At 43.8% G+C, this 19380-nt stretch overlaps 2 protein-coding genes, 1 long non-coding RNA gene and 1 pseudogene across 4 annotated transcripts in view; 3 read left to right on the top strand and 1 right to left on the bottom strand.

Annotated features, from left to right (window-relative positions):
• LOC126068470 (uncharacterized) overlaps nt 1–3160 on the bottom strand; it is a 174028-nt gene extending 170868 nt beyond the window's left edge. Inside the window, exon 1 of the long non-coding RNA XR_007515707.1 lies at nt 3065–3160. This is a non-coding gene — a long non-coding RNA (uncharacterized LOC126068470). The remainder of the gene's footprint in view (nt 1–3064) is intronic.
• The window catches only part of LOC126068466 (uncharacterized), a 1054989-nt gene that overhangs the window by 570017 nt on the left and 465592 nt on the right, over nt 1–19380 (top strand). The window lies entirely within an intron of this gene.
• The window catches only part of LOC126068451 (ral guanine nucleotide dissociation stimulator-like), a 480137-nt gene that overhangs the window by 283787 nt on the left and 176970 nt on the right, over nt 1–19380 (top strand). The gene's annotated exons all lie outside the window — the stretch shown is intronic.
• Nucleotides 16009–17134, top strand: LOC126068465 (cellular tumor antigen p53-like; annotated as a pseudogene).

The following is a 19380-nucleotide window of genomic DNA, read 5'->3' as shown; positions in this document are numbered from 1 at the left end:
TTGTGACCTTGTGTTGTGCTGATATCTGATATTATTGGTTCTCTGACCAAACAATATCCTTTAGTATTTCTTGTAGCTTTGGTTTGGTTTTTGCAAATTCTCTAAACTTGTGTTTGTCTGTAAATATCTTAATTTCGCCTTCATATTTCAGAGAGAGTTTTGCTGGATATATGATCCTTGGCTGGCAGTTTTTCTCCTTCAGTGCTCTGTATATGTCGTCCCATTCCCTTCTTGCCTGCATGGTTTCTGCTGAGTAGTCTGAACTTCTTCTTATTGATTCTCCCTTGAAGGAAACCTTTCTTTTCTCCCTGGCTGCTTTTAAAATTTTCTGTTTATCTTTGGTTTATGGCGAGTTTGATGATAATATGTCTTGGTGTTTTTCTTTTGGGATCAATCTTAAATGGGGTTTGATGAACATCTTGGATAGATATCCTTTCGTCTTTCATGATGTCAGGGAAGTTTTCTGTCAGGAGTTCTTCAACTATTTTCTCTGTGTTTTCTGTCCCCCCTCCCTGTTCTGGGACTCCAATCACCCGCAGGTTATCCTTCTTGATAGAGTCCCACATGATTCTTAGGGTTTCTTCATTTTTTTTAATTTTCTCTGATTTTTTTTTCAGCTATGTTGGTGTTGATTCCCTGGTCCTCCAGATGTCCCGGTCTGCATTCTAATTGCTCGAGTCTGCTCCTCTGACTTCCTATTGCGTTGTCTAATTCTGTAATTTTATTGTTAATCTTTTGGATTTCTACATGCTGTCTCTACATGGATTCTTGCAACTTATTAATTTTTCCACTATGTTCTTGAATAATCTTTTTGAGTTCTTCAACAGTTTTATTAGTGTGTTCCTTGGCTTTTTCTGCAGTTTGCCTTATTTCATTTGTGATGTCTTGAAGCATTCTGTAAATTAGTTTTTTATATTCTGCATCTGGCAATTCCAGGATTGTGTCTTCATTTGGGAAAGATTTTGATTCTTTTGTTTGGGGGCTTGGAGAAGCTGTCATGGTCTGCTTCTTTAAGTGGTTTGATATGGATTGTTGTCTCCGAGCCATCACTGGGAAACTAGTTTTTCCAGAAAATCCGCTTAAAAAAAATGCAGTCTGATCCCTATCAGAGTTCTCCCTCTGGCTCAGGCTATTTGGATGTTAATGAAGCCGCCTGGGGAGGGTGGGGGAGGGAACAGAGAGATAGGAGTGTAGCACCTCAGAATATAGCCAGAGTTGCTTGTCTTGCTTGGAATGACTATTATATCTGAGATTCCCGCGGGCGCGTGGCCTATGTGTGCTGGCTGTGTGGAGATTGCCCCCGGGGGGTCTGGCCCACTGGAGTCAAGGTCAGATCCTATGCTTCCAGCCCCACGCCCAGCGTCAAGGCTCCCCTACTGGGAGGGTGCACTCTCAACTCTAAAATCAGTCGCTGCCTCCCGGGGACTTCTCGTCCCTCCAGCCGCGTTTTCGTGCCACCCCCGCGAACCAGTTTGGCCGCCTTCCGGGGTTAGTTCAGATGGGTGGAGCAGCTCCCCGTGCTTATGCCGTGACCGAGAGTCCCGGCTGCGATGCTGTTCTCCCCGTTCCAATACCAGTCACTGCCTCCCAGGGACTTCTCCTACCGGCTGCGTCCCACGCCGCCCGCGTGACCGGGCTGGTCCCCTTCCCGGGATTAGTTCAGGGGGGTGGAGCAACTCTCCGTGTTTATGCCGTACCTGCGTCCAGTCGAAATCCCTGCGGGACGGTTCCCCGGCTGGGATGCTGCTCTTCCTGCTCCAAGACCAGTCACTGCCTCCCGGGGACTTCTCCTACTGGCTGCGTCCCATGCCGCCCGCGGAACTGCCTGGTCCCCCTCCCGGGGTTAGTTCAGGGGGGTGGAGAAGCTCTCTGTGCTTGTGCCGTACCTGACTGGTACGCTGGCTCCAGGCTCTGAAAACAATCGCTGCTTCCCCGTATTAGTTCGTTCTGTCTCTAAATCTGTGTTTGTTGTTCAGGGTTCATAGATTGTTATGTATGTGATCGATTCACTTGTTTTTCCGTGTCTTTGTTGTAAGAGGGATCCAAGGTAGCGTCTGCCTAGTCCGCCATCTTGGCTCCGCCCCTCTGCCTAGATTTTATTAGTTGTAAATTTCTCTTCAAGGAGTCTGATTTGAGTTCAAGCTATAGAAGCTGGAGAGCTGGGAAAGAGATGTGGTATCTTTTCTACCCCTTCTTCCCAGACTTCCACCTGGACTCTCAGAAGGGTACACCAAACAGTGACTTTCTCCTTCTGGCCTCAGAAATCTTCAGCACAAATGAGAGCTCAAAGCCAGCCTTGGCCATAATTAATGTTCCCAATGCCAATGCCTGATTCACTGTTGTCAGGTGCCATCAGATTCCCAGGTCTTTCTCCCATGGAGCCACTGGGAAGGTTCAAATTGCCAACCTTATGGTTAGCAGCCAAGTGCTTAACAATTGTGCCACCAGGGCTCCTTACCTGAATCACTAGGAACTGTAAAGAGATGAATAAATGGACACGTGACCACCAGTGACAAAGGATAAAGCGGAACTGGCAGAACCATGTGCTTTGCTAATGCTATTATCCACGAAACCTGGAATCCTCAACTCTCTGGCAAGCTGTTTCTTTTCTAGAAAAAGTAATTAATGAAAGAATAGTTAAGGAAAGTGATCCACGGAGAAGGAGGATGGTGGTTGAGGGAATGTGAGCTGGCAGAGCTAACAACCTGATAGGGTACAGGAAAAAGGCAATCAGACCTGGTTCCATTCTGGACAACACACCTCAGGAAGGTCCAACAACCCCTTCCTGGTCCTAGGAAAATCACACGTCGTACAAAGAAGTCTCTAATAATGCCTGAGATATTTCAATGCACATAATGAATTCCATCCTATCACCCAAAACCTAATGGTTTTCTCTTCACAATTACTGACTAGCATGGTGTCTATGAGTTGAATCAATAGATGCTTTGGGAACTTTTCACAGGCAGGGCATCCCGTTGCAGTAACTTCGAGAGGCTGGAGAGACAAGAGTCCCTATGACTTGGCAAAGTCAGAGTAACAATGGCAGCCACTGCCCCTTCCTAACCCTGGAGTAGGGAGTGTGGCAGCCTTCAAACACATGTCTTCACAACTCATCAGCTCTGCTGCTTTTCACCACACACTCACTTCTGCATGCTGGACCATGATCAATCAATCACCAACTGCCAGAGACAAAAAAAAATGAGTGAATGCATTAGGCGAAAAGACCCACGACTTCAAGTACTAGGTCACTGCTCGAATGTATTTGTTAGAGCTGGCTAAGCACTTAAGAAATAGACCCAAACAAATATAATGTCTCAAGCTCTATAAAAGTTTACTTCTGGCTCCTGTACACATATCGGACAGGTGACAGGCCCGTCACTGTGGTGGGCTTTCTCAATGCAGTGATCCAGGTACCCAGGCTGACAGCAGTCTTGCCATCTCTAAACAATTTCTAAGATTGCTCTGGGGTAAGGCGGGGCCAAGATGGTGGAGTAGTTAGATGCTTCCAGCAATCCCTATTACAACAAAGACCAAAAAAAAAAAAAAAAAAAAACAAGTGAAACGTTTATATATATGAGAAGGTAGGAGCCCTGAACATCACAGGCAAAGTTCAGAAATCAGACTGAGCTGAGCGGCAGGGGGAGGGAGAGATGGTTCAGAAGCGGCAAGGAGTTGCCAGACCTGACTCGGCAGGAACCAGCGCCACTCAGGCACAATTCCCCAGAACAACCACAGCAGAGCTGGTGGTAATGTACGGGATGCGGGTTCCTCAGGGAGAGACAGCAGGCCGCACAGTCTACTCACATCTCCCCAACCAGAGAAGAATAGCACTCTTGGCAAAAGCTAAGTACTTGCATTTATTTTACCACACAGCCAGCCTCCAAGCCGGCTTCAGTGGCTGTCGATTTCGCTGGGCCTGAGATAGGACCTGCTGCGTACTCTGAGCCATTCCCCTGGCCTTGGGAGAAAAGATAATGTGCCAGCTCCACTAAGCTGGGAGGCTCAGGACAGAAGCAGGTCCTGTTCAGGCAGACTTCGAACACCTTTAACTCCTGCAGAGACTTGTGTGGGCCCATTTCAGATTAGGCCCTTGTTGGTAGACTGCAAATGTATCTGCTCGAAATGTGATTACAACTGTTTCAGCTGTGTGGTGGAGAGGTAGGTTTTTGATGTTTGACACTGCTTTGCCTATTAAACAGGGTCCTCACCTACCCACATCAGGGGCCTGAGGACTGGTGGCTCCACCCACATCACCTAGCCAACCACAACAGGGGTCCAACTGGTGCCTACCAGTCCTTACAACTGAAAGCACTGGGTCCCCATGGTCCAGCTGCAGAACTGAACCACCTTTGCGTTCTAGGGAACAGGAACATACTTTCCTCACAGACACTCAGGGGACAGTTGACAACCCCCTGCCTTGTTCAGAGCATGACTCCCTGCTGCAACCAGATACCTGTGGGTACACCAATCTCCCCTGTGCCTCGAAGACCAAGGATGCTCTGGGGAGTCCTCTCCTTTCAAGCCAGTTAGCAGTGGAAAACACAATGGAGGAGCTTGCATGGGAGTTATCTTGTTCAGTTTGTCTCTTTTCCCTAGAAATGGATCACAGTACTTCCTACTTCCACTCACATTATGCTGGCTAGAACTCAGCCACTAGTTGGCTAGAACTATCCACATGGACTGCTAGGCAGCCAGGAGTCTCTGTTGTACAAGGCTGAATCCAGCCCAGTCAGGAAGAGAGCATTAGGTTTGTTGTTGTTGTTGTTAGGTGCCATCAGTTCTAACTCACAGACACCCTGTGTACAACAGAATGAAACACTGCCTGGTTCTGTGCCATCCTCACAATAGTTGCTATGTTAAAGCCCACTGTTTCAGTCACTGTGTCAATCCGTCTGATTGAGGGTTTTCCTCTTTTTGGGTGACCCTCTATTTTTCCGAGCATGATGTTCTTCACTGCCTGGACCCTCCTGATCACGCGTCCAAAGTACGTGACATGAAGTTTTGCTATCCTCACATCTAATGAGCGTCCTGGCTGCATAAGGTTTAGAGCAAGAAATTTTGGATAAGATACAAGCACTGCAACCCTGACTTAGTTACTTAACAACTCTGAGTCTTGATTTCCTCATCTGTAAAATACCCTGCCTTCCTCTGAGGGTCACTATTGTCAGTATTGTCAGGTGTTGGTGAACTGGTTCCAACTCATCGCGACCATATTAGGAGACTCAGAATGAGACAGAGCAGCAGTTCTCAGACTCCCTGTGCGTGCACATCACCTCAGCATCTTGGTAAAATGTAGATTCTAACTCAGGAGGACACGGTGAGGTCTGAGATTGTGCTTTTCTGGGAAGTTCCCAGGTGATGTCAATGCTGCTGGCCTCAGAGGAACAGAAGAGAGAGTAAAAAGGGATAGTTAGAGAATAGTTTTGTAAACCACAAAGTGATTTATAGAAATAAAGAATAATTTTCCTGGTCCTCACTTTAACTGATTATAAATGAATCCCCAACTAGCCAGCAGTTCTAGGATGTGTTTAGTATGAGCATCAGATAGAATTTGACAGTCACAGGGTTTGGAGAATAGGAAGAATTTAAGGAGTTACTATCCACCACCACCGCCCCCCCTGCTTATTTTTAAGACAAGAAATCAAATTCAGAGAAATCACTGATGCCCCAAAATCTCTCAGTAACTTAGTGGTGTGGTAGGACTAGAATGCAAACATTTGATTTTTTTTCTGTCATTAAATAAACTCAATGATAACCTTCTAAGGAAAAGGTACTTTTATGCTTCACTAAAGCTAGAACAAATATGATTCTGGTCCATACCCAAAAAGGTCCCAGAAGGTGAAATTCACCAAGAAAGGCCACTAGGGTACTAAATACAGGCAAGCTGTCACATGGTACACATCAAGGGATTTTTCAGGAAAATGATCTTCAAGATGCAGTGAGCCCTAACAAAGTTACGTCCCATGTATCCAAAATATCATGTAAACACAAATTTCCTTCTTTTTACTTTCTGGCAAAAATCAGAATTTTGTTTCCAATGTATACAAACTCTAGTCATTCCTATTCAGGGATAATTAGAAAAAGAGACAGCTTGGGGTAGCAAACAGAAAAAGGAAATAAATGAGTTCCCTGAAGAACAACAGTGGTTTCTGTGGCGAGCCATGAAGACAAAAAAATCTAAAGCTTTTTTTCTTTTTTGTATTCCTGACATGTAAATTATCCTGCATCTGAGATGATGGTGGGTCCTAGGTGCTTAGAGAAGAACATCAGATGTAGGATCACTGACATGAAAGACAAGAGTCAAAAACTCCCAAGTCATAAATCAGAAAGGCACAGAATATCTGGAAACCAAATCGCAGTTGTCATCTCCAACAAAGCAAAGTGAATTTGAACATGTCTTGGTGAAATCAGGTAGGAGTACAACTGGGCCAATGAGCAACATCATGATAAAAGGAGAAAAGGTTGAAGTTGTCAAGGATTTCATTTTACTTGGATCCACAATCAACAGCCATGGAAGCAGCAGTCAAGAAATCAAAAGATGCATTGCACTGGGTAAATCTGCTGCAAAGGACGTCTTCAAAGTGTTGAAGAGCAAAGATGTCACCCTTGAAGACTAAGGTGCGTCTGACCCAAGCCACGGTATTTTCTATCACATCATCTGCATGTGAAAGCTGGACAATGAATAAGACCAAAGAAGAACTGACGCCTTTGACTGGTGGTGTTGGCGAAGAATACTGAATATACCATGGACTGCCAAAAGAATGAACGAATCTGTCTTAGAAGAAGTACAGCCAGAATGCACCTTAGAAGCAAGGATGGCGAGACTGCATCTCACATACTTTGGAGATGTTGTCAGGAGGGATCAGTCCCTAGAGAAGGACATCATGCTTGAGAGTACAGGGTCAGCAGAAAATAGGTAGAACCTCAATGAGGTGGATTGACACAGTGGCTGAAACAATGAGCTCAAGCATAACAACGACTGTAAGGATGGCTAAGGACCAGGCAGTATTCCGTTCTGTTGTGCACAGGGTCGTTATGAGTCAGAACTAACTCAACAGCACCTAACAACAACAACTTATTGAGCAAGGAATGGTAAATGAAAATCAATACTTGCATGAAAAAAGCCAAACTCATTGCCGTCAAGTCGATTCTGACTCATAGCAACCCTACAGGACAGAGTAGAACTGCCCCATTGAGTATCCAAGGAGCGCATGGCAGATTCAAACTGCCAACCTCTTGGTTAGCAGCTGTAGCACTTAACCACTGTACCACCAGGGTTTCCAATACTCGCATATTCATTATTAATTTAAGATGAGTAAATATGAGTATCTTCATTTAGTGAGCAATTTTAAGTATTTTTAATAAAGATTAAAATACTACTAGGAATTTCCATACCCCACCTCACAACCCTCTTCCACCAGAAGGCCTTTGACTCCTCAATCAAGAATTCTCCCATGGGAGGCGGAGCCTAGATGGCGGACTAGGCAGACGCTACCTCGGATCCCTCTTACAACAAATACACGGAAAAACAAGTGAATCGATCACATACATAACAATCTACGAACCCTGAACAACAAACACAGATTTAGAGACGGAGAACGAACTAATACGGGGAAGCAGCAATTGTTTCCAGAGCCTGGAGCCAGCCTACCAGTCAGGTACGGCACAAGCACAGAGAGCTGCTCCACCCCCCTGAACTAACCCTGGGAGGGAGACAAGCCGGTTCGGCGGGTGGCGTGGGACGCAGCCAGTAGGAGAAGTCCCCGGGAGGCAGTGACTGGTCTTGGAGCAGGAAGAGCAGCATCCCAGCCGGGGAACCGTCTCTTCGGGATTTGGACTGGACACAGGTACGGCATAAACACGGAGAGCTGCTCCACCCCCCTGAACTAACCCCGGGAAGGGGCCCAGCCGGGTCGCGCGGGCGGCGTGGGACTCAGCCGATAAGAGAAGTCCTTGGGAGGCAGCGACTGGTATTGGAGCGGGGAGAACAGCGTCCCAGCCGGGACACTCGGTCACGGCACAAGCACGGGGACCTGCTCCACCCATCTGAACTAACCCCGGGAGGGGGCCAAACTGGTTCGCGGGGCTGGCACGGCCACGCAGCTGGAGGGACGAGAAGTCCCCGGGAGGCAGCGACTGATTTTGGAGTCGAGAGTGCACCGTCCCAGTAGGGGAGCCTTGACGCTGGGCGTGGGGCTGGAAGCGGAGGATCTGACCGTGACTCCAGCAGACCAGACCCCCCGGGGGCAATCTCCACACAGCCAGCACACATAGGCCACGCGCCCGCGGGAATCTCAGATATAATAGTCATTCCAAGCAAGACAAGCAACTCTGGCTATACTCTGAGGTGCTACTCTCCTATCTCTCTGTTCCCTCCCCCACCCTCCCCAGGCGGCTTCATTAACATCCAAATAGCCTGAGCCAGAGGGAGAACTCTGATAGGGATCTGACTGCATTTTTTTTTTAGCGGATTTTCTGGAAAAACTAGTTTCCCAGTGATGGCTCGCAGACAACAATCCATATCAAACCACTTAAAGAAGCAGACCGTGACAGCTTCTCCAACCCCCCAAACAAAAGAATGAAATTTTTTCCGAAATGAAGATACAATCCTGGAATTATCAGATACAGAATATAAAAGACTAATTTACAGAATGCTTAAAGATATCACAAATGAAATTAGGATAACTGCAGAAAAAGCCAAGGAACACACTGATAAAACTGTTGAAGAACTCAAAAAGATTATTCAAGAACATAGTGGAAAAATTAATAAGTTACAAGAATCCAGAGAGACAACATGTAGAAATCCAAAAGATTAACAATAAAATTACAGAATTAGACAATGCAATAGGAAGTCAGAGGAGCAGACTCGAGCAATTAGAATGCAGACTGGGACATCTGGAGGACCAGGGAATCAACACCAACATAGCTGAAAAAAAATCAGAGAAAAGAATCAAAAAAAATGAAGAAACCCTAAGAATTACGTGGGACTCTATCAAGAAGGATAACCTGAGGATGATTGGAGTCCCAGAACAGGGAGGGGAGACAGAAAACACAGAGAAAATAGTTGAAGAAGTCCTGACAGAAAACTTCCCTGACATCATGAAAGACGAAAGGATATCTATCCAAGATGCTCATCGAACCCCATTTAAGATTGATCCCAAAAGAAAAACACCAAGACATATTATCATCAAACTCACCAAAACGAAAGATAAACAGAAAATTTTAAAAGCAGCCAGGGAGAAAAGAAAGGTTTCCTTTAAGGGAGAATCAATAAGAATAAGTTCAGACTACGCAGCAGAAACCATGCAGGCAAGAAGGGAATGGGACGACATATACAGAACACTGAAGGAGAAAAACTGCCAGCCAAGGATCATATATCCAGCAAAACTCTCTCTGAAATATGAAGGCGAAATTAAGATATTTACAGACAAACACAAGTTTAGAGAATTTGCAAAAACCAAACCAAAGCTACAAGAAATACTAAAGGATATTGTTTGGTCAGAGAACCAATAATATCAGATATCAGCACAACACAAGGTCACAAAACAGAACATCCTGATATCAACTCAAATAGGGAAATCACAAAAAAAAACAAATTAAGATTAATTTAAAAAAAATACACATAACAGGGAATCATGGAAGTCAATAGGTAAAAGATCACAATAATCAAAAAGAGGAACTAAATACAGGAGGCATTGAACTGCCATATGGAGAGTGATACAAGGCGATATAGAACAATACAAGTTAGGTTTTTACTTAGAAAAATAGGGGTAAATAATAAGGTAACCACAAAAAGGTATAACAACTCTATAACTCCAGATAAAAGCCAAGAAAAACGTAACGACTCAACTAACATAAAGTCAAACACTATGAAAATGAGGATCTCACAATTTACTAAGAAAAACGCCTCAGCACAAAAACGTATGCGGAAAAATGAAATTGTCAACAACACACATAAAAAGGCATCAAAATGACAACACTAAACACTTATTTATGTATAATTACCCTGAATGTAAATGGACTAAATGCACCAATAAAGAGACAGAGAGTCACAGACTGGATAAAGAAACACGATCCATTTATATGCTGCCTACAAGAGACACACCTTAGACTTAGAGACACAAACAAACTAAAACTCAAAGGATGGAAAAAGATATATCAAGCAAACAATAAGCAAAAAAGAAGAGGAGTAGCAATATTAATTTCTGACAAAATAGACTTTAGACTTAAATCCACCACAAAGGATAAAGAAGGATACTATATAACGATAAAAGGGACAATTGATCAGGAAGACATAACCATATTAAATATTTATGCACCCAATGACAGGGCTGCAAGATGCATAAATCAAATTTTAACAGAATTGAAAAGTGAGATAGATACCTCCACAATTATAGTAGGAGACTTCAACACACCACTTTCGGAGAAGGACAGGACATCCAGTAAGAAGCTCAATAGAGACACGGAAGACCTAATTACAACAATCAACCAACTTGACCTCATTGACTTATACAGAACTCTCCACCCAACTGCTGCAAAATATACTTTTTTTTCTAGCGCACATGGAACATTCTCTAGAATAGACCTCATATTAGGTCATAAAACAAACCTTTGCAGAGTCCAAAACATCGAAATACTACAAAGCATCTTCTCAGACCACAAGGCAATAAAACTAGAGATCAATAACAGAAAAACTAAGGAAAAGAAATCAAATACTTGGAAAATGAACAATACCCTTCTGAAAAAAGACTGGGTTATAGAAGACATCAAGGAGGGAATAAGGAAATTCATAGAAAGCAATGAGAATGAAAATACTTCCTATCAAAACCTCTGGGACACAGCAAAAGCTGTGTTCAGAGGCCAATTTATATGGATAAATGCACACATACAAAAAGAAGAAAGAGCCAAAATCAGAGAACTGTCCCTACAACTTGAACAAATAGAAAGTGAGCAACAAAAGAATCCATCAGGCTCCAGAAGGAAACAAATAATAAAAATTAGAGCTGAACTAAATGAATTAGAGAACAGAAAAACAATTGAAAGAATTAACAAAGAGAAAAGCTGGTTCTTGGAAAAAATTAACAAAATTGATAAACCATTGGCTAGACTGACTAAAGCAATACAGGAAAGGAAACAACCCGAATAAGAAACGAGAAGGACCACATCACAACAGAACCAAATGAAATTAAAAGAATCACTTCAGATTGTTATGAAAAATTGTACTCTAACAAATTTGCAAACTTAGAAGAAATGGATGAATTCCTGGAAAAACACTACCTACCTAAACTAACACATTCAGAAGTAGAACAACTAAATAGACCCATAACAAAAAAAGAGATTGAAACGGTAATCAAAAAACTCCCAACAAAAAAAAGCCCTGGCCCGGACGGCTTCACTGCAGAGTTCTACCAAACTTTCAGAGAAGAGTTAACACCACTACTTCTGAAAGTATTTCAAAGCATAGAAAATGATGGAATCCTACCCAACTCATTCTATGAAGCCACCATCTCCCTGATACCAAAATCAGGTAAAGACATTACAAAAAAAGAAAATTATAGACCTATATCCCTCATGAACATAGATGCAAAAATCCTCAACAAAATTCTAGCCAATAGAATCCAACAACACATCAAAAAAATAATTCACCATGATCAAGTGGGATTTATACCAGGTATGCAAGGCTGGTTTAATATCAGAAAAACCATTAATGTAATCCATCACATAAATAAAACAAAAGACAAAAACCATGTGATCTTATCAATTGATGCAGAAAAGGCTTTTGACAAAGTCCAACACCCATTTATGATAAAAACTCTCACCAAAATAGGAATTGAAGGAAAATTCCTCAACATAATAAAGGGCATCTATGCAAAGCCAACAGCCAATATCACTCTAAATGGAGAGAACCTCAAAGCATTTCCCTTGAGAACAGGAACCAGACAAGGATGCCCTTTATCACCGCTCTTATTCAACATCGTGCTGGAAGTCCTAGCCAGGGCAATTAGGCTAGACAAAGAAATAAAAGGTATCCGGATTGGCAAGGAAGAAGTAAAGTTATCACTATTTGCAGATGACATGATTATATACACAGAAAACCCTAAGGAATCCTCCAGAAAACTACTGAAACTAATAGAAGAGTTTGGAAGAGTCTCAGGTTATAAAATAAACATACAAAAATCACTTGGATTCCTCTACATCAACAAAAGGAACACCGAAGAGGAAATAACCAAATCAATACCTTTCACAGTAGCCCCCAAGAAGATAAGATACTTAGGAATAAATCTTACCAAGGATGTAAAAGACCTATAGAAAGAAAACTACAAAGCTTTACTACAAGAAATTCAAAAGGACATACTTAAGTGGAAAAACATACCTTGCTCATGGATAGGAAGACTTAACATAGTAAAAATGTCTATTCTACCAAAAGCCATCTATACATTTAACGCACTTCCGATCCAAATTCCAATGTCATATTTTAAGGGGATAGAGAAACAAATCACCAATTTCATATGGAAGGGAAAGAAGCCCCGGATAAGCAAAGCACTACTGAAAAAGAAGAAGAAAGTGGGAGGCCTCACTTCACCTGACTTCAGAACCTATTACACAGCCACAGTAGTCAAAACAGCCTGGTACTGGTACAACAACAGGCACATAGACCAATGGAACAGAATTGAGAACCCAGACATAGATCCATCCACGTATGAGCAGCTGATATTTGACAAAGGAGCAGTGTCAATTAATTGGGGAAAAGATAGCCTTTTTAACAAATGGTGCTGGCATAACTGGATATCCATTTGCAAAAAAATGAAACAGGACCCATACCTCACACCATGCACAAAAACTAACTCCAAGTGGATCAAAGACCTAAACATAAAGACTTAAACGATAAAGATCATGGAAGAAAAAATTGGGACAACCCTAGGAGCCCTAATACAAGGTATAAACAGAATACAAAACATTACCAAAAATGATGAAGAGAAACCTGATAATTGGGAGTTCCTAAAAATCAAACACCTATGCTCATCTAAAGACTTCTCCAAAAGAGTAAAAAGACCACCTACAGATTGGGAAAGAATTTTCAGCTATGACATCTCCAACCAGCGCCTGATCTCTAAAATCTACATGATTCTGTCAAAACTCAACCACAAAAAGACAAACAACCCAATCAAGAAGTGGGCAAAGGATATGAACACACATTTCACTAAAGAAGCTATTCAGGCAGCCAACAGATACACGAGAAAATACTCTCGATCATTAGCCATTAGAGAAATGCAAATTAAAACTAGGATGAGATTCCATCTCACACCAGCAAGGCTGGCATTAATCCAAAAAACACAAAATAATAAATGTTGGAGAGACTGCGGAGAGATTGGAACTCTCATACACTGCTGGTGGGAATGTAAAATGGTACAACCACTTTGGAAATGTATCTGGCGTTATCTTAAACAGTTAGAAATAGAACTACCATACAACCCAGAAATCCCACTCCTCGGAATATACCCTAGAGATACAAGAGCCTTCATACAAACAGATATATGCACACCCATGTTTATTGCAGCTCTGTTTACAATAGCATAAAGTTGGAAGCAACCAAGGTGTCCATCAACTGATGAATGAGTAAATAAATTGTGGTATATTCACACAATGGAATACTACGCATCGATAAAGAACAGTGACGAATCTCTGAAACATTTCATAACATGGAGGAACCTGGAAGCCATTATGCTGAGCGAAATTAGTCAGAGGCAAAAGGACAAATATTGTATAAGACCACTATTATAAGATCTTGAGAAATAGTAAACCTGAGAAGAACACATACTTTTGTGGTTACGAGGGGGGGAGGGAGGGAGGGTGGGAGAGGGTTTTTTATTGATTAATCAGTAGATAAGAACTGCTTTAGGTGAAGGGAAAGACAACACTCAATACATGGAAGGTCAGCTCAATTGGACTGGACCAAAGGCAGAGAAGTTTCCGGGATAAAATGAATGCTTCAAAGGTCAGCGGAGCAAGCACGGGGGTCTGGGGAACATGGTTTGCGGGGACTTCTAAGTCAATTGGCAAAATAATTCTAGTATGAAATCATTCTGCATCCCACTTTGAAATGTGGCGTCTGGGGTCTTAAATGCTAACAAGCGGCCATCTAAGATGCATCAATTGGTCTCAACCCACCTGGAGCAAAGGAAAATGAAGAACACCAAGGCCACACGACAACTAAGAGCCCAAGAGACAGAAAGGGCCACATGAACCAGAGACCTACATCATCCTGAGACCAGAAGAACTAGTTGGTGCCTGGCCACAATCGATGACTGCCCTGACAGAGAGCACAGCAGAGGACCCCTGAGGGAGCAGGAGATCAGTGGGATACAGACCCCAAATTCTCATAAAAAGACCAGACTTAATGGTCTGACTGAGACTAGAGGAATCCCGGCGGCCATGCTCCCCAGACCTTCTGTTGGCACAGGACAGGAACCATCCCCGAAGACAACTCATCAGACATGAAAGGGACTGGTCAGCGGGTGGGAGAGAGACGCTGATGAAGAGTGAGCTAATTATATCAGGTGGACACTGGAGATTGTGTTGGCAACTCTTGTCTGGAGGGGGGATGGGAGGATATAGAGAGAGGGAAGCCGGCAAAATTGTCAAGAAAGGAGAGACTGAAAGGGCTGACTCAAGAGGGGGAGAGCAAGTGGGAGTAGGGAGTGAGAAGTATGTAAACTTATATGTGACAGACTGATTGGATTTGTAAACGTTCACTTGAAGCTTAATAAAAGTTATTAAAAAAAAAAAAATTCTCCCATGCTGGGGGTTTTCCAGAATCTACTGCAGACTGGAGCGTTATTAGTCTTCTTTGTACCGTTGGCTTCTCTGGCAGTCTGTTGAAGCCAAGGGCTCCCTCCTCAGAATGATGTGTTAAACGCAGGATGAAACACATAGCATTAAAAAGGAAGCCATGTGGAGAAATTAGAATCCTGGTGCGTTGCTGGTGGACTGTAAAACGGCGGTCACTGTGGAAAACAGTTTGACAGTTTCTCAAAACGTTCAACATGGAATTACCATATGACCCAGCAATTCCACTCCTAGGTATATACCCAAAATATCTGAAAGCAGGCACTCAAACAGATACTTGCAGACAAATTTTCAAGGCAGCATTATTCACAACAGCCAAAAGACAGAAACAACCCAAGTGTCCACCAACGGATGATAAACAGAACCTGGAACATACACATGATGGACTATTATTATTCGGCCATTAGGAAAAATGACGTTCAGATACATGCTACCACATGGATGACCCCTGAAAATATTAGCCCTTAGGGAGTTCATGAACTTCAATTTAAGAACAAGTGACTGGGGAAGGACTCTTCTGGGATGGTCAAAGTTTTTTCTTACAGGAAACAGACAGTGCGCAGAAAAGTTTTAAAAACCCAAAGATGCACAGAAAAATCCTGCTCGGGATCAGTCAGGGAAGAAAAGAATGAGCTGCAAAGAGAAGTCTAACCTTGACTTTCTCCCCAAACCCAACGCTATTCATGACGTGCCTTTAAAATCCTACATTAAGGAATTACCCAGAGAATTTGCTTGGCCCCAGCCCTGCAGACAAAACATGTTTTATGTCCTGATGGCAGGTGAAGGGAGGCAGCACTGAGAACTGGAAGATCCAGATGAGATCCAAGCTTCAGTCTTAGTCCCCTTGTTTTCTGCCATTAACTAGCCCTGTTAGCTTGGTCAGGTCACCTAGTTTCTGAATTGAAACTTCCTGGCTATAAAATGAAAAGTTTGAATTAAACCATCTCTGGAATTCTTTCTAGCTATGACTTTGTGATTCTAAGATAATGCATAACTATCTGGAAGAAATGTTAACGAGTCAAAAGCCCGAAGCCACCATCCTGGGCACAGCTAGCTGCTGGGCTCTGGGGGCACCTTCCTTCTGGACTTGGAGAGTCCTTCCCAAGAAGGTTACACACTTCCCTGAGGTTCCGTAGCCAGACTGCCTTCCCTGGAGCTGCAATGGAGGAGCCTCAGTCAGATCTGAGCATTGAGCTCCCTCTGAGTCAAGAGACATTTTCATACTTGGGGAAACTCCTTTCTGAGAAGCTGGTTCTATCCCCCTCACTGTCCCCAGCAGCGGAGGCAGTAGTCAATCTGCTACTCCCAGAAGATGCTGCAGACTGGCTAGAAAGCCAAGCTGGGGCTCAAGGAATATCAGAAGCCCCTACACTAGCCACCTCCTGGACGCTGTCATCCTCTGTCTCTTCTCAGAAGACCTACCCAGCACCTATCATTTCTGTCTGGGCTTCTTGCATTCTGGGACAGCCAAGTCCGTCACCTACACGTACTCCCCTGAACTTAACATGCTGTTTTGCCAGCTGGCAAAGGCCTGTCCAGTGCAGCCATGGGTCACCTCAACACCCCCGCCCAGCACCTGTGTTCACACCATGGCCATCTACCAGACGTCAGCATATGATGGAGGTCGTGAAGCACTGCCCCCACCTTGAGTGCCGCTCTGACTATAGCGATTGCTTGGACCCTCCTCAGCACCTCATGCAGTGGGAGGAAACCTGCATGCTGAGTATTTGGAGGACACCATCACTCTATGACATAGTGTGGGGTGCCCTAGGAGCCACCAGAGGTCGGTTCTGACTACCACCATCCACTTCAACTTCATGTGTAACAGCTCCTGCATGGGGCGCATGAACCCATTCTCACCATTATGACAATGGAAGACTCCAATGGTAATCCGCTGGGACACAACAGTTTCAAGGTGCATATTTGTACCTGTCCTGGGAGACACAGATGTACAGAGGAAGACAATTTCCGCAAGAAGTGGGAGCCTTGCCCTGAGCCACCCTCTGGGAGGATCACTAAGCAAACACTGCCCACCAGCACCAGCTCCTCTACGAAGCCAAAGAAGAAGCCACTGGATGAAAAATACTTCACCCTTCAGATCCATGGGCATGAATGTTTCAAGATGTTCCTAAAGCTCAATGAGGCCTTGGAGCTGAAGGATGCCCAGGCTGGGAAGCAGCCAGAGGGGAGCAGGGCTCAATCCAGCCTTCCCAAGTCTAAGAAAAGGCAATCTACCTCCCGCCATAAAAAACTAATGTTCAAGAGAGAGCAGCCTGACTCAGACTGACGTCCTTCACTTCCTGTCCCCCATTTACACACCCTGCCCCTGCCTTCCTTCCCTACCATTTTGAAATTCACATGCTTGAATCCCTGCTTCATACAGGTGTGCCTCCAAAACACTCAGGAACTTTTCACTTACCTTGGTCTGGGCCTCCACTAAAGATGTTGGCCTACACTGGTGTTTTGGGGGGCATGAGGGCAGCTGGGACAATCCAGCTTAGATTTTAAGGTTTTTACTATAAAAAATGCTTGGGAGAGAGAGGATAGCATTCCTGCACGTAAGAATTAGATTTTAAAACCAGTCATAGAACTGGCCATACCTGGGTTGGAAGCCTAGGTCACCAGCAGACTAGCCAGGGAAACTATCTCAAGGTGTTTCACTCCTCCTGACAGCAATGTGCACGTCTGTGAAATGCTGACACCCACCACCTACCTCGTGGGGTTTGACATGAGGTTAATGAAATGATGTGTGTAGGACTCAAAGATCCCAGAGGGCTGCAAGTCACCAGGCTGCTGACCTTAAAACCGTCTTAGATTACATGGTATCTGGGACTTGGCCTCTGGGGAGTGCTGGTCCCCCTGTCCCTGTTGGTTGATGGATTGACTGGGCAGCTGCTTAAGGGAAGGGAGTTTCCAAGTCCCTTTTCTGCTGACCTAGCCACGTCCTGTCTAGCCTCCAGGTAAACCTCAGCACCTAAAAGGAAACCTCGCCCCATCCCACCCCCTGGAGGATTCCAGCTTTTCCGTGGGATCTGCACCCACCACCATGTCTTACTGCCCCCAATGCTCAGAGTCTAAGTTCTTTGCACTCTGGAAGGCACGTTTGCATTCTCACCTGTATCCCTTCTCCTCGCCCCTTTGTATATCCCATTTTTATACCTGTTTCTTATTTTACAATAAAACTTTGCTATCAAAAAAAAAAAAATACTAATGAGACTTTAAATTTCTTCTCACCCTATGTCATGGATTGTATTGTCACCCCAAAATTGTATTATGTGTACCAACTTGGTTAGGCCAGGATTCCCAGTGTTCTGTGATTGTCCTCCATTTTGTGATTGTAATTTTATGTTAAAGACGGGTAGGGTGGGATTGTAACACCCTTCCCAGGTCACCTCCCTGAGCCAATGTAAAGGGAGTTTCCCTGGGATCTGGCCTGCACCACCTTTTATGTCTCAAGAGATAAAAAGGAAAGGGAAGGAAGCAGAGAGTTGGGGACCTCATACCACCAAGAAAGCAGCACCAGGAGCAGACCGCAACATTTGGATCTGAGGTTCCTGTGCTGAGATGCTCCCAGACCAAGGGAAGACAGATGCATCACAAGGACCTTCCTTCAGGGCCCACAGAGAAAGAAAGCCTTCCCCTGAAACCACCGCCCTGACTTTGGGTTTCTAGTCTACTGGACTGAGAGAGAATAAACTTCTCTTTGTTAAAGCCATCCACTTGTGGTATTTGTTATAGCAGCACTACATGACTAAGACTCCCTACACTCACAGTATGAAAATGCCTTCTAAATGAGAATTTTTCAGAGGCTTCAGAAATACCTACACAAATCACATAGTCAGACAATTTCAGGCTTGGAAGGAATCTTAAGCAACACTTGCCACTTCACCAATCCCAGAGAACAGGCGAGAAAACTGAGGTTCAGAAAAGTGAAGAGAGCTGGGGTCACATAAAGAGGCAATGTTAATAAGCTGCTGTGACTATTGCTATTTAGTACTAGCAGGATCTTTTCCCCAACAATTGTTATATGTACAATTCAGTGACATTGATTACATTGAAAATGTTGTACAACCATTACCACTATCCTTTTCCAAATTATCCCACCACCATTAACAGAAACTCAGTGGCCCCTAAGCACTGACTTCCCCTTTACTCTTCCCTCCCACCCCGGCAATCACTAATAAGCTCTGGTCTCTCTAAAAAAAAAAAATCCGCCTATTTCATGTAAGACGGATCAAACAGTATCTCTCTGTGACTGACTTATTTTGCTCAGCATGATGTTTTCCAGGTTCATCCACCTTATAGCATGTATCAGGATTTCATGGCTGAATAATAGCCCATTGTTATGTATATTCCATTTTCTTTATCCATTCATCTCTTAATGGACATTTTTCTTGTTTTCAAGTTTGGGCTATTGTGAGTTGGGCTGCAATAAACACTGGTATACAGGTTGCTGTTTGCATCCCTGCTTTCAGTTCTTTGGGCCACATGCTTAGGACTGGGACTGCTGGGTCATATGTTCTACATTTAACT

The sequence above is a fragment of the Elephas maximus genome, chromosome 27, assembly GCF_024166365.1.
Source record: "Elephas maximus indicus isolate mEleMax1 chromosome 27, mEleMax1 primary haplotype, whole genome shotgun sequence".
Lineage (NCBI taxonomy): Eukaryota > Metazoa > Chordata > Mammalia > Proboscidea > Elephantidae > Elephas > Elephas maximus.
Note: the sequence above shows the minus strand (reverse complement) of the source record. Positions and strands in the feature narration are given on the sequence as shown.